We start from the raw sequence: 16,266 nt of genomic DNA on the forward strand, positions 1-16,266 counted from the left end.
TATAATTTCCATGAATATAGCATGTAAGATTTGCAGTAACTCTCTGTCGCATGGAGACAGCCAGCTAAACAGCTCAGCTAACGAGAGGGAGCTGTATCAAGGGAAAATAGCAGGTGAGATGACCATTGCTGGCCTTAGGTACAGCTAAAATTATATTTACTTATTCATTTTTCCTCAACTGTTATCAGTAAATGAAAAATATTCATTTTAATGAACCAACATCCAATTCATTGATTCCACATAACTGAATAAGGAGGCTGCTAAATCCAATTATGGTGGAGTGAAAATGATTATACTATCAATATATTTGAGTCACAGCAATGAGCCTCTCAGAAAAAAGTTTCCCTGTAAAAGAATAACCCGGCAATCCAGAAGATAGTTTACCAACACTTACTGCCACTTATTTCTCAATCCAAACTAAAATGGTTCCTTCCTCAATCTGAACCATTAAAAAACAATCCATTCTCAGTTATATTGGTATATATTTCTGTCAAAATAACACATTCATATTTGGCTTGGGTTTTTACAAAAGGAGCAATACTGTGTGCTTTTTCAGGCTAATATTTCTTCATATAGATGGTTAGAGGAGTTTTTGAGGATTCTGGAAACACCTTCAGAGCAACTGCAAATGTTAGGTTCACTGGGTATTTATTTTTCAGAGAGATGCTCTGTGACTCAAATGTAAAGCTACACAAGAGGCACACATTGGGGCTAGTGGAGTTCATGCATGCAATTTATTTAAATTGTAGAATCATTTATTATATAGATTACATTTCTCATAAAAATATGGGATACCGCCTCATAATTTTGATACGTGTCATAATTATCATATCATATTCATGCTATTTTCAACACTTGTTTTTAAACTGACTTTGCTTTATCGACCTTTATTTCTGTCAGGCTGATGTTGCATATGGTACATCCGCGAATGTTTCACAATAAAAGTAATGAAGGGTTTCTCTCCACTGAAACGCTAGAGGGCTTTTAATTTGAAACGGTGACAGGAAGTGTTGAGTTTGTATTAATGAAGTAACTAACAGGGCGAACAGGAGCAGATCAAAACGAGGCTACCTATTAAAATCTGACCAATTGTACTTACAGAGGGAATTGGAAATAATGGCCTGCATCAAATAAAGGCCTGGTACCTTCTGCAGTTGAGGTAATAAAGTCACTATCTGAGGAAATATGGTACTAATACTCAAATGTGGACTATCTCATAGTTTTGACTTAAAAAATTATTATTTTGACTAAGTATCTCTTAATTTGGACTTTCCTGGCAGTAACTGGCTTCCATATGTTTGTCAACCTTTCTCAGTTGAGTCAGCTGTTTTTGAACCAAAGTACTCTGCTAGGAAGAAAAATGTTCATACCTTGAGCATGTATCAGGAGTGGCTAAGATGGACATACTGATACACAGGAAAATCAAAGTATGTAATATGGGTCGTAGTTTCAGCAGTGACTGAAAGACACAACCAAGTACAGGAATACTTCAGCCATGTACAAAATGGGAGAAGCTCTTTCTACAATGGAAGATAGTGGCCACCTAATTCTGTCTTTCTGATCACTGTGATAATGTGAATCTGCTGGTGATTAAAAATGAACTTTACAAAATATATATTTTACTCATTTATGTATATTCCACTAAATCCTCTCTCTCTGTCCCCCTTTGGAAAAAAAACAATGACAGACCATTTATAGTCACCATTATCTGTCATCTATGATTATTCATTGTTACTTTCTCACTCCCGTAGTTCATTAGAAAGTAGAAAACTAGAGGGTTCAGTGGAAACATGATTTTTTACAGTCACATGTTTTAACTATTGGTGCCGCGTTCAAATTTGTACAATTTTTCTGCTTAATGAGAAACAATATATCACTCAATGTACTTTACAAGTACTTTCCAAACAACCCAGGCCAGTTCCTTCGGATAGAGGGACACTAGGTCATTGTTTGTGGAAATGTCCTGTTTTTCAAAACTTTTTGGTAGAAAATGATGTTTTGTATGTGTTTTTTGATAAGGAGTGAGAAGAAGAAGAAAAAAAAATTGCATGATAGTGAAAAAATACAAGCACAAAATGTACCTGGACACAATTGTGGTTGCAGAACCTTTGTCAAGAGTGACAGCCTCTAAATGTTTCGTGTAACCATGTAGAAGCTTTTTGCACCTGTCTGCTGGTAGTTTCTGCCAAGCTTCCATTGCTAGTAGTCCTTTTTGCAATGGAAGATTTCAGCTCTTTCCAAAGGTTTTCATGGGATTTAGGTAAGGACTCATTGCTGGCCAAACCTTTGCCTCAAACCTAGTTTTTTGACAGTGGGCAACACATTTGGCTCTAAAATGCCTTGGTAATCTTCTGATTTCATCATTCCTTTGATACATTGAATGCCTCCAGCACCAGAGGCAGCAAAGCAGCCCCACAGCACGATAGAACCCCAAAGAACTCTAGTTTGGTTTCATCTGTCCATAGAACATTATCTCAGACAGACTGTTGCCTATCTATGAAAGTTTTTGCAAACATCAGTCTTGTCTTTTTGTGTCTTTCTTTCGATAGTGGTCTCCTCTTTGGCCTTCGACCATGGAGCCCTATTTGGTTTGGTGTGCAGCATATGGTATGGGCTGAAACCATGGAACCTTGAAACCATGGTAATACAAAATTGGTTCATTTACATTTATTTTTGAAGATATTATGAGTTGTGCACTTAAAATTCAGAGGTGCCAATAATTTTGACCACAGAGGATACTTCAATTAAATAACTGTTTGTTTTAAAAGTACAGAGCAATGACTTAACAAGGCATTTACGAACTGTTTACCATTATAAGATGTGTATGTATTTATTTAGTATATGTTGTCGCTTTTACATTTTTAAATTTAATTTTACGTATGTATGTATATGTGTGTGTAACACTGAGTACTCACCAACCAGTGAATTTACAAGGAAGTTACAATATATTCTGATAATCTCCTCTACATTTTGACTCATATGACATACAGCTAATGATGCTTTGAAGAAAATGAACAGAGGTTTAATCCAAAAACACGAAAGAACAAAAAACAATTTAAACCAAATAGAATTATAACAATGAGAACTCGTCCTCTGCAACAAAGCCACTGGCCATTAGTCCCTGGTTAGTCTCTATTTAGAGACTGTTCAGTCTTCAGGTGTGGTGTGTGTGTTGTTACTTCCTGAACTCTAGATACTGGACTCTTCTGGGGGAGCCCTCGTCTTTTTGTTTGGATGTCATAATTGACCTCAGCTGGCACAGATGGTGACAGGAATCCACACGGTAAGAGTAAAAAACTCGATGTAGCGTCAACTCAGACGCTTCAGCGTCGAGTGCAGCAACAACCTATACAGGAGAGGAAGTGATATGTTTCGCTACCTTCTAGCACTACATAAGAGACACCGTCTAACACATGCATGTGGGGCATACCTTTGTTTTTGTGTATTTCTTTGCATGTGTGTCTGTGTGTGACAAAGCCATGCATGTGGTGTGTGTTTGTTTTGTGTATATCATTGTCTTCCTGATCAAAAGGTTGTGTTTTCTATGAGTATGGAAGTCAATTATAAAAATGGAAACATCCTAAGAGAGAGGTAGTAAAACAGGAGGTAAAGGGGTGATGAGGGGGATCATAAAACAAAAACACATTAAGTGGGGGGGTTGAAGCTTCCCCGGGGGGGGTTAAAGGGGAGGTAGAAGGGTGTAGGTCAGTGAAACCTCAGTGTGACCCCATTTGTGTATTATTACCCAGAATGGCAGGATGGTTAAAACCTGACCCAACATATATTATCCTTAGATCATCATTTGTTTTTAACAAATGTAATGAATGAATTTAATGAAAATACCTCACACTAAGATATTTTAGTGTGATTGATGTGTTAGACTTCCATGTACACGGTTATTCTGACAGTAACAAAGGAAAAACATGCCTTTTTAAGTTGTGTGAGATGTGTGTGTGAGTGCGTATTACAACTAAAGGAGACGTATGCTGAATTAGTGAGGGATTGTAATATATCCTTCATTCCCATAAGAATGCCTGATTATATTAAATAAATTAAATAAGAAATCCTGTTCTCTAAAAAACCAGTGCAGGAGGCAGAGGTCAGTAAATTACATTTGTTTCTTATTCTGCAGTTCTCATGGAGTCATGTGGGGTGTTAGTTTCCAAAGATCAGTGAGGTGTGAAGAGGACATTAACTGTATGTTATTGGTAAAGCGATGTACAGATGATGAGTCCGGTGACTTCCTAAACCTATGACATAGCAAAATACTGTCAAATGAGGAAAAATCAAACGTCTATTTATCTGAAGACAAATCAACTTGTCTACTTTCACTAGAAATGGCTCTTGTGTCTGGTGAGTCTCAACAATATTGTAGGTAAATTGTGGTTAAACAGCTACAGGAATTGAATAAATGTTTCCTCTTTGTTTCCACACCACAGGACTGACTTGTGAACCAGAATCCCCTGAGCAGCTGAATTCCAGCAGTGGTGGAAGAAAGAGACCCTTTTTCTTTGGTAATGTTTTTATTATATTTGCACAGTGTATTACATTATGCTATGAGTCAGTTTGTTGTTGTGTGTTTGTGATGTTTGTGTACTAACCAAATAATAAGGATTCTCAACTAGACAAAGTTAATCAGCGACCACAATGCAGAGTAACAAAGTCTCTTGTCATAAACAATGCTAAGAGACTGGCTGGTATTGCATTAAAAAGACACAAAATTGAAAAGAAGATTGTACAGCTTGGTAGGGATATGAGGGCGGTGAATAGATACGGTTGATTTAATTAATTAAGTTAAATTCATGAGCAGTGTGTATCATTAATTTGTTCTTGTCCTTATTTATTTTGTAGTGTTTAATCATGGCTCGCAAATGCGTTTGCAAATCTAATCAGACACTCTGGTTATGATGGTAATCTGATATTGAAAATGAAATAGACGGAATGGAAGGAGATGTAGAGCCAGAACATACAGTGGCCTGAAAAAGTCTGGGCACCCCTGGTCAAAATGTCTGTTACTGTGAAGAGTTAAATCAGTAAAAGATGACCTGATTTTCAAAAGGCATAAAGTTGAAGATGACAGATTTCTTTCATATTTTGACCAAGATTACTTTTTTATTTCCATCTTTTACAGTGTCAAAATAATGAATACGGAAAAGGGACCTGAAACAAAACTTGGTCAAAACTTAGGGGTACCATACCTTTTTTCTACATACGGAATCAACAGAAGCAGAAACGTGAGTCTAAATGACCCTCGGAAAATACCCCCAAGACCCACCCCAGAGCCAAGTCCACTGTATCCTGATAAATGTCCACTTGCTTGTGCCATGTAGTAGTTTGTGTTTTTATCAGCATTGTGAATGTACAGTTGCTACATGATCATACCTTGTCTTAAACCAATCTTTTTTCAGGTCCAGAGTGTAGTTTTGTTATTACTTTACCGTATGTAAAAGGAATATTCTGATTCTGATCTGACTTGAGAGATATCTCATTGTCCTCGATGTGCGATTTCGAGAGAGATATGTAATGTGGCTTGTCATAAGTTCTTGTGATCATTTGATCATTTCGCCCTGCAATATGTACGATCCTTAAAGGAGGCACATAACTGTCCCCTCCTGTTCGATAATCTATAATATCAGTGTAAACTAATTACATTAATTAGCATTAATTAACATTAATAGCAGCAGGATGTGGTGTCAGATATACAACAGGTGATATATTTTCATCATCTAATAAACTGTCCTCAGGGGTGTCAAAGGTAACTCATGGTATAAATCCCAACATTTGTTTTCCTTGAAACGTTATTTCCACGTCTCTTATTGGAAAAACAGACACTCTGTTTATGATGGTATTGTACTGAAGTTTAATGTAATTTATACAATTCTTAGATAAGGAAATTAGTTATTTCTGTTATTATCTGTGACATGGTTGTATAGAATCCGGGCGTTGCTGTTAGTCAGGCCTGCTTTTTTTTTTTTTTTTGTCAAACACAACTAATTCAGCATATTTTGGCCAAAAGTTTGTCCATGTTTTTGGATATTGTTTTCAATGAAACCCACTTCATAAGGTACTTTGAAGCGCAGGGGATTGGTTAACTGTGTTCTAAAATTAGCGATGTTGTTGTTAAGGTAAAATTCCTTCTCCATCCATGTCAGACAGTAACCTAGTAACAAAATATGCACAAGATCCCCTACTGCATCTGAAGACCAGGTTCTCAGGAATCCACGTTTAATTTTTCTGGCCAGCCCACCCATTTGACTAGCACAATTTCTTGCCCCTGGCATCTCTTTCTAGACAAGACCTTTTCTGTTTTAAAAGTTCTGTTTTTATCTATGAGGACTTTTTGCAGCTCTGGCTCATAAAATGTTCCTAGCAATGTTTCTCCAACGTAATCTTTTAGCCTCATAACATTTTGAATAATCCACTTAACTTGGAAATTCACACTGTATCACCAACTTTCAATTTCAATTTAAACAAATCTTTAACCTTTGTTTCATATGGATGATCAAAAACAATATGTCCATTGTTGCTTGATACTTGAACTGCTTTCATTCTTTCATTTCTAGTGCGGTGGTAATTTGCGTTGTAGGTACTTACTGAATCGTGCAAAACGTCTACATGATGTCCGGAATTATTGGCTACTAAATACCTTCACATTTTAGATTTAAGAGTCCTGTTGAAATGCACAATAACACTGGCATTTATTTCCCTCAATCTAGTAGAATACTTACACCAATTAGCCACAACATTAGATAATAACTGAGCCCTAACAAATTCATCTCCTCTTTGTTGAGTTATTTGCTCTAATTTTGTAGTGAGAAATGGCGTTCGAGAACATGTATCAATCCTGAGAAAACCGAATACATCCTGTTTACTTGAGTATGTGTGTACTTTTCATTGAAGCGCTTGCTTAATCTCTTTCAGGTTTTCTTCAAGATAATACAGAGGTAGTTTGTCAGCGCATGAGTGAGTGAGAGTTTCATGTAGTTCATGTAAATAAATGCAATATACACGTTTTCTTTGCTCTTTGCTGAAGATTTTTTACGGATAGTGTCCGGTTGTTACCTCAATAATGTGGTGAACAGAAGTTGATCATCAGAGCAGTCCATTTGTGACGTATTGTCTAGAGTGTTCAAACTATCTGAAGACACAGTGGCATCTCCCGCACTTGTGTGTGGCGGATTCTCTTCATAAAATATAAAAGTCAGATTTCTTCTTCCCATTTTCTCACTGGACTGATCCCCCCAGGATTTGCTGCTGTGACTATTGTTCTGGGAGTTTGCAAAATAATTAGGCATGTCGTGAGTCAGTAATGCGTCACACAATGACTGTGCACCTGTAGAAACATGATGTATATTAGAACATGTGATATGTACAACTTTTTCATTTGGCTCTAATGTTTGAAAAGTGTGTCACATCAAGACAAAAGTTTGTCTCAGGAGAACAATTTCCTTTATCATAATCAAAATTCTGCTCATTTGATGTATCATCAAAAAGTCTTTTGTGAAATTGTGGCCCTGCTTGGGGGTGTTATACCAACTGAATATGGTGTCGATGTGGGAGAATACATCTTGCGTTTTCTACTAGTCATCCCGACGTACTAAAATCATCAATATTTATACAATGTTTTGGAGTTAAAGTTCTTGCTTTCTTTTTTCCTATGACTCACTATGCAAATGCTCTGGTATAACATAGTGGACAAGAACATTGTTCCACAGGGCCTTGGCTACATTTTTCTCCTTTTGGTATGAAGTGGGTACTGCACTTGCAAACTTTGTGAAGTGATCTGTTATTATAAACATGTTCTTTGTTCCTTGACCATAAGTGTTTGTGCAGTTTTATCAGCTTTAGCCTTATGCTGGATGCATCTTTCACACTTCCTAATTTTTCTCCTCAACATCTAGACATATTCTAGGCCAATAGAAACATGCTCTCACAAGGTCAATATTCCACTCAAATCCTATATGACAAGAGGCCTGTACTATCACACACGTTCAACAAACCCAGGATATATTTTTGTTATCTGGTTTCCCTGAGCCTAACATTGGCCAACCTAGATAACCTGTATCACGATGCTGCTTATCAACTGGCTCAGTTAACTCTGGGCTTTCCTGTCCCGCTATGAGTGCGTTCATTTGAAAGAGGCAGAGTTGTTAATTATAACCAATATCATCAAACCACGACTAAAGTCCTTAATATGATATGAGAAGAAAACGGTGATACCTGCAGGTGAATTCAGTTATAGCAACTAGTGATAACTGGTCTTGAACTCTGAGCATGACTTGAACTTTCTTTTTTCCTTCTGCCTAAGACGATAAGAAAAGCCTTTACCTGGACTAATAAGGTATGGGACTCTACTAATTATAGGGTCAAATCTCTGTTCTGCAGCGTTGCCCTGCTTCAACAATCTGGAAAGGGTTGTTGCTCCAGAGAGCATATTAGCTTGAGGGAACTCAAATGAGATAGCACCAGCATCCACTGCCAAACATTCAACCATAACTGGTAACTGGTCATTTTCTTCTTTGGTTTCAAGAGGTTTATGTAGCTACTGCCTCTTGCATACACCTTTGATAGCATCTGCAGAAAATGTTGAATTGTTTTCCTTCCTTCTTGCTTAACTCTCTCATCCTTGGCAGTTGTGTTGTCATCAGTTTCTGCAGGGACATATAGGCGTCATGATAATCCATCAGTGTCCTGATTTCTGTGTCCAGCTCTGCATCGAATGTTGAAATTGTAGCCCAGGAGCATCTAGTTTGGCAGATGTCAAAACCTAAATCATAAGGATAATCTGATTTGTATCAATGACTGCCCACTTAAATGCAAATCGGGTACGTATATTCACAGCCCTCTGCAAGCGTAAGCAATAACCCTTAAATGACCATGCTCTTCCTAGTACAATGCTTCACATAGTCCATTTAAGCTGGCATCTGTGTGTTATATATTTGGTTTTCTAGGATTGGCAAACCCAAGCACAGGTGCTGATGTCAGTTGTTCTATAAGGGTTTTGACCACTTCCTCGCAAGAGAGTGTCCACTTTTCATTGAAGGGCTGCTTTAGGTCACTGTCTGACAAGGACATATGGTGTTTTGTCTCTTTTGCAGGGGCATAACCAGCTGTCAAATTGGTCAGAGGCTTTGCAATTGTACAATAGCCTTTGATGAACCTCCAGTAATAGCTTGTGAATCCTAGGAATGACATCAGTTCAAATATATTTTTTGGACTTGGTCAGCTGGTGAGTGCAGCAATTTTATCAGGGTCAGTTTCTACTCCCTTTTCTGAAACTAAATGTCCTAAAAAAAAAAAAGTGACATTTTTCTTGTGACAACTTGAGGCCGAACTCTTTCAACCTGTTCAGGACTCGCAGAATATCTTTCCTCATGTTCCTCAAGGGTGTCTGAGAACACTATAAGGTCATCAAGAAAGACTACAACTTCCTTGAGGTTCATGGAGTCCGTGAATTTCTTCAAAACTCTCCGAAAAGTGATTGGGGCATTAGTCTCTCCCTGGGGAATCCTGTTGAATTCCAAAACCCCCTATGGGTGTGACAAATGTTATTTGTGTTTATCCTCCTCTTCAACCTCTACTTGATAGTAGCCTGATTTTAAATCCATTAAGGAGGATCACTTTGACCCTGTCAGGGCGGCAAATGCCTCCTCAGTATTAGGAAGTACATAAGCATCCTTGATTGTCCGTTTTTTTAATTTCCTGTAATCCACAGATAAGTGGATTCAGCCATTTTTCTCTTTAACAATCATGATCGTGGCGTGATTGGGCCCTCAGACTCTCTTATGATGTTGCTGTCACACAGCTGTATTAAGTCAGGACGTAGCCTCACAATTGTATAGGTGAATTAGCCTTTGCCTCTGTTTGAGAGATGTTTTATCAGAGAGCTGGATTTTGTACTTCACTGCTGTTATATGGCCATGATCAATTTGTCCTCCAGCAAAAATCTCAGGAATGGAGATCAGTCTTTTGGTGATCCTGTCTTTCCACTCCTCTTACATTGGTTCCAGGGCCTTTGCAGACATTTCTTACACGTCCATTTAATGCTATTTTCCGTCCAGCTGGAATAACTATGCAGTGTTTATATGGTAGTTTGACTGTACCTCACTGTCATCATGTTTGGTTTTATTTCTCATTCATATATTCTCATCCTCATTCATGGCATGAGTGAGGCATAGGCACAGTGCTCACGAAAATGCATCTGTTCATTACAACCTTCATATAGGATTTCAAGAGCATTTGTGCCTATGAGAACCGGAATCTCTGAATTTACTCAGTGATCCAGGACAATTAGGGGTAATCTCAGTGTAGCCAGTGTATGGAAGGATCTGGCCTAACCCTAACCCTATCTCTATTTCTAGGAGATTTCCTAATGGGAGAATAAGATAAGGAGGTAAGTGGGTCTGGTGAAATGATTGGAAGATTGTTGTTACCTGTGACCCTAAATCAATGAAACAACTATGTTGTATTTCTCCAATCATAACTTCAGCAACAGATCTTGATTTAACTAATCAATTTGTAAACTGATCTTGAGTGGAATCAACATGTTGGCATTTATTTGGTAACACCTCTTTTGACTTTAGACCCTTGTCAGCATCTCTAGTATCCCCCACTACTGGAACTAGGTCTAGTTTAAACACTGACCCTGCTGCTTGGCTTTTTATTCTTCCTGTCCGGCTTTTAACTCTTAATACTTTTGATTTACAGGAGCTTTGTTTATGGGGATTTCACAGTTCCTGGCTATGTGAATATCCTCACAACACCTGAAACAAAACAGAACATTAAGCTGAGGTCTAGTTGCAACTGCTATATAGATATGGCAGGTCAGCAGGATATAGATATATACCTGTATTGCAGATATATGCCTGCAATACACTTGCACTTGGGCAAGGGTAGTGAGAAGTGTCAAAAATGGAGTGTACATTTGCAGTGGATTTTTATTTGGAAGACCCAAAGTGACGTTGCATCAAATCCAGTTTAGAAGCTCATCTGTCTTCTTCTGTTCATAACTGCAGCAAGAGCTCTGCAAAATCAGGGGTTGTTTCATTCTGAAGTTGTAGTTGTACAACCAAGTTGTGGTCCCATTAACCATGTATGAACTGCTTAAAGAGATGATGATTTGCATCTGTCTGATTCACACACTTTCTCCTTACAGCAGTGCTCAGAAGAAAAGACTTCTCGTTCTGATTTTCTGATTTTCAAGAATCTAGTAAATATTTCCTTACCATCTTCCACAAGGCCAAATGCAGAATCTGGCAGCTTTATATATTCTCTTGGATGTGCAGAGTATCCAAGTTTTTTCACAACATCTTAGATCCCCATAGAGTGTGGTAGGAGATGGACGGCCGCTGGGTTGATAGTCTTGGAGATGGGAAAAGGGCACACAAAGCGAGGAGGCAATTTGCTCCACCCTCAACGGCAAAACCCTGTTGGCCAGCCAGACCTTTTTTCCCCAGAGGGCAGGATGGAGCGGTAGAGCGCTGACAGTGGGCAATGTTTTGCATTGACATTGCCTGATGTAAGCCTGGACCAAGGGAACACTGGCCTCTTTCCTGAGCTGGGAACAAAGGAAGTTGAAAACCATGTGCACATTTGGAAGAGTGTTGAGGGCACACTCTACCCAGAGAAGCTTCTTGGACCAGGACAAGGGGGAGTGAGCTGTGGTACAATGCAATGCCATCTCAATCTCCTGGTTTTCATCTGCACGTTGCAACATGATCCCCCCAGTCTCTTTAGCAGTGGAATGAAATGAGCAAACTTGGAAAGCAGGTCAACTGCAGTAAGGATGACTGTGTTACCATCTAATGGGGGGAAGGCAAGTGACGAAGACCAGGGAGGTGTGAGACCAGGGGGTGTATGGAATCGGAAGGGTATGTAACACACCCAACGGTCATTTGTCAGGATTCTTGTTTTGGGAACAACAGCACATGCGGCCACAAACTCCTCAATATTATGCTTTATAGTCCCCCATCAGAGACACTGCATCAGTAGCCCCGATGTATGGAGTATCCCTGGATGACAAGCCAGCTGGGAGGAATGCCCCTAATGCAGAACCTGGGAGTGAAGAAGGACTTGGACAAATGACAGTTGTCTGGACATTCAGTATGACCAGGATTGTCAACTAGAGCCTGCTAAGTGGGAGGGGATACTTGTTTTTATGGTGAAGTCATTAAGGCCTGGTAATCTATGCATGGCCAGAGTGACTTGTTTTTCTTGTCCACAAAGAAAAACCCCGTGCCGGCAGGTGACGAGGATGGTCAGTGATGCCAGCAACTCATTGATATATTTCTCCATGGCCTGGGTCTCAGGAACTGAGAGAGAGTAAAGGCGCCTTTTGGGATTTGAAGTCCCTAGCTGCAGGTCAATGGCGCAGTCATAAGGCCATTCTGAGTATTTCCATTTTATGCTGCATTGTACTTTTATTCCGCTGCATTTCAGAGTGAAATATTGTACTTTTTACTGAACAACATTTGATAGCTGTAGTTACTACTTGCTTTTCAGAGTAAGATTTTACATAAAAACACATGAGAAGCTTATAAAATACAATGCATCTTTGTATTCAAAATAGTGTGTAGTGGCATCTCTTGGTCATGTTTCAGATGTCTATGACTCGTCAGCAGTTCCAGCAGAGACATTTCCGCTCCAAACTTCTTTTTTTCATTTCAGTAACTGTTCAAATTATCCAATATTTCACAAAAAAGCAAGGATTAGAGAAAATTCCAAAAACTGAAAATAGATTTGTTTATGTGAAATTTAATTTTTCTCCTTTCCTCTCCCATTAATCATCTCATTACCTCTCAGACCCCTAGGTTGGGAATCACTTGACTAAACTACCTAAGCCATTAAAATTATCCACCAGATACAGCAGTAAAATGGTTCTTACACATTCATATGTCACTATTAACAATTTAACAATATCATATAAAATAATATGTCAGTCACTGTAAACAGTGTGTATATTTGATATATACCTCCCTTTCACAGCAGCAGTAGCCGAACTTTCTGCCTCACTTTTTTTTTTCAAACACACGGACATCCCCTAACGCGCGCGCGCACACACACACACACACACACACACACACTTTTTTTTATCCCCAGGGAGGAGTTATTTTACGCCTTCACGGGATACCGCTTAAAAAAGTCCCACCCTCCAGTCCGGTTCAGCCCAGAAGAGAAACTGAAGCCGGGATAGTGTCACTGTCTCGAAGCAACTTAAACACCCTTGACACACTGCTGAACACCGAACAACCGCATCTGGTAAGACCCATTCCTCTGATGTTCTTCTAAGATTCTTCAAAACTCAGACGGGACTTGACGGCCACGCTGTGTTCCATAGCAGTTGCTCCACAGTGATTTTATAGTTCGCAATCGCCGGTGGGGTCCCAGAAATATTCCTGTAATGTTCCTATTGTCGCCTGTCTTTGTTCACCCCGCTGTTGTTTTTCTGTCGCTAGCGTACAGTGTCTCTGCCTGATACCAGTATTGTGTCAAAACGCCTCTGCCATAAACAGTCCACTATCAACGGGTGATGAAAACATTGTGTAACTTGTTGCTCCAGCTGATGTAGGTTTCCTGTATGATCACACGCAGGGAGCGAGGGAAAACAAAGGAAGCACGACAGCAATGACAGACAGTCGCCACAGAACGACATTAAATAGAGATGTTAGTTGGACTAGACAAATATATTAGTATTTACATAAACCTACGGCATGGTAGTGCATCATACAGGGCTGGACCACAGGTGCTGGAATGTGCCGAAGTACATTTACTATATAATACACACTATTAGGTGCTTTGTTATCAACTTTATGAACTTTATTATATAAAGTTGAAGTAGGCTACTCATACTTTTTACTTTCGTACAAGTTGCTGCTTAAGTACCTTGATTAGCATTTTCAAACCAAGACTTTTACTTGTAATGGAGCGTTTAAACAGTGTGGTGTTGCCGCTACTTGAAGTAAAGGTTCTGAAAACATCAGGCACCACTGCTGACCCCGTTCAGTGGCAGCCTATTGGACAAAACAGTAGGCTACTTTATCACACTGCGAGATAGTACTTTTAGCAGTACTAAAATGGTGCTAAATTTTAATAGCCCTATTAATAGAAAATACTCAAAATAGCATTAGTAGTACTAAAACAGTACTAGTAGTGCTATTTGAATTTATATTTACCTTTTCATTTACTTCTATTTTATTATTATTATTTTATTTACACAGCATGCAAGAGGATAGAATATTATTGGCTACACCTTTATATACTGTAAAGGTGTACTAAGACCCTAATTTCCTCAATACAACACAGTACAAGATAGTACTTGAATAGACTATGTACTAGATAATACAGTACACAACCCGGAACTGAAGAAATATGAGTATTAGTAGTTTCAATCTCCTTTAACATTGAGCCATTCCACTGCAGGTTCTGTTAACAGATTACCATAGCATGAAAAGTAAACCCAGTGACTGTCAGGAGGGAGGAGACAGGGAGAGGTTTTTTCCAGGCAAACACAGGCAATTACATCATGCGTCTACAGTGAGTAACCCAGGCACTTTGGGGCAGGCAGGTGGTTACCAAACCCTCTCTAGAAGTAGGTCGAAGTTTCTGAGAGTGGTGCTACAAGCCAGCTCTGCCCTGTCTGTGTGTCAGGTCTGCCTTATCTCCTCACACAAACTGTCAAACCTCTCAACTGCTGCGTATCTGCAGGTCAGGTTGCGCTGACAATAGAAGACTAAAGCTGATAACTGGAATGATGTCGTTATCAACGTGAGCACAGTGGTGGCAGTGTCATTGTACTGTAGTAGAGGTATTCGTGTTAGCAATAACTGTAGGCTAATAGCAGTAGGAAACAGCAGCAGCAATAATAGTAAAGTAGTAGTCGTTGTAGTAGTAGCAGTAGCTGAAGTACAAGCAGAAGCTGAGGTATTAGTAGAAGCAGTAATAAAAATCCTAATGACATTAGGAGTTGGGGAGCAAAGACTAAGTAAAAGTAGCAGTGCCACATTGTAAAAAACATTGTTTATTCACGTTTTTGCTGTGGGTTAGATGAGAAGACTGACACCACTCTTATAACTAACTAGTTGTAACTAGTAAATTTAGGTGTAAAATTAACATAATGGTGTAAAAAGAACAATATAATACAGTAGCATAAAATAGAAATACTATATACTTAATGGTAAGTACTTAATGGTAAAGTATAAATTGTACTACAATAAATCTACTTAGTTACTCACTTACTGGTTACTTTCTACCACTGAACATTAGTAATAGTACTGCTGTTAGAAGTGGTAGTATACTGCTCTTTGTTCGTCCATTGATAAATAAAAACCATGGCAAAATATAAAGTTAGTTAACATCAATGCTAAAGGAATGTAGAGCTGAAACAGCTGATCGAAAATTGAGCAGTCAATTGACAAAATGATCAAAATCATAATCACCGTTATGAGGTTCTCAAACGTGAAGATCTGTTGCTAATCTGTTTTTTGTGTTAGTAAACATAATATTTTTGGACTGTTGGTTGGACAAAACAAGCAATGTGAAACTTGTGATATGGAAAACTGCAAAGGTCTTTTTCACTATTGTCTGATATTTCATAGACCAAATGATTTATTGATTTATTGACCAAATAATAATCAGATTAAGGGAAAAGCATACTTAGTGCAAAACTTTAAAGCATGTTAACATTCTGAATTATACCTGCAATTACATTTGTGTAATATTTAGCCTGTGTAGTCAGTCTTCTGCTCTGAAGTAAATGGATGTATTTATTCACAGGAAGAAATGTTTGTGGGGTCTCCATGAAGATCAACACGTTTTGGAAGAGCCTGTGAGAACGGGAAACTTTCACAGACAGTCTTTGTTTCTAAGTTTTTCTGTTACTATCAGGTCCAATAAAAGAAGAGCTCCTTCAAAACCATCTTCTAATCTTGGACACTAAGCGACTCTAACAGAGCAGTTAGGTGGAACTGTATAGTGCCTTGTTCAGGGGTACATTGTTAATTTTTCCCTAACAAAGCAATTCTACATTATAATTTAATATAAAAAATAAAAATTAAGAATTTCCCAACTTTTTTGAACTATTAAGGAGATTTTTTTGTTATTGCATTAAGCCCCATGAGAGTGGGGATTTGTGTTTTTTGCTAGCCCCTCACCTTCCACAGGGAGGCCATTGTACAGAGCAGCGCCTGACGGAACTTCAAGGGACTTTACACCTTGCCCAAGAACACTACAGAAGAAGAGACACTCATTGTGGTGGTGACCGAACTGAAC

At 38.7% G+C, this 16,266-nt stretch overlaps 1 protein-coding gene across 1 annotated transcript in view; it reads left to right on the top strand.

Moving 5' to 3' along the window:
* The window catches only part of praf2 (PRA1 domain family, member 2), a 35,146-nt gene extending 18,925 nt beyond the window's left edge, over window positions 1–16,221 (top strand). Inside the window, exons 4-7 of the transcript XR_005709567.1 lie at window positions 2,550–2,641; window positions 3,194–3,283; window positions 4,440–4,514; window positions 16,141–16,221. The gene's annotated coding sequence lies outside the window, so the exon portion shown is untranslated. The remainder of the gene's footprint in view (window positions 1–2,549; window positions 2,642–3,193; window positions 3,284–4,439; window positions 4,515–16,140) is intronic.
* The last annotated feature ends 45 nt before the right edge of the window (window positions 16,222–16,266 follow it).

Source organism: Xiphias gladius, chromosome 3 (genome assembly GCF_016859285.1).
Source record: "Xiphias gladius isolate SHS-SW01 ecotype Sanya breed wild chromosome 3, ASM1685928v1, whole genome shotgun sequence".
NCBI lineage: Eukaryota > Metazoa > Chordata > Actinopteri > Istiophoriformes > Xiphiidae > Xiphias > Xiphias gladius.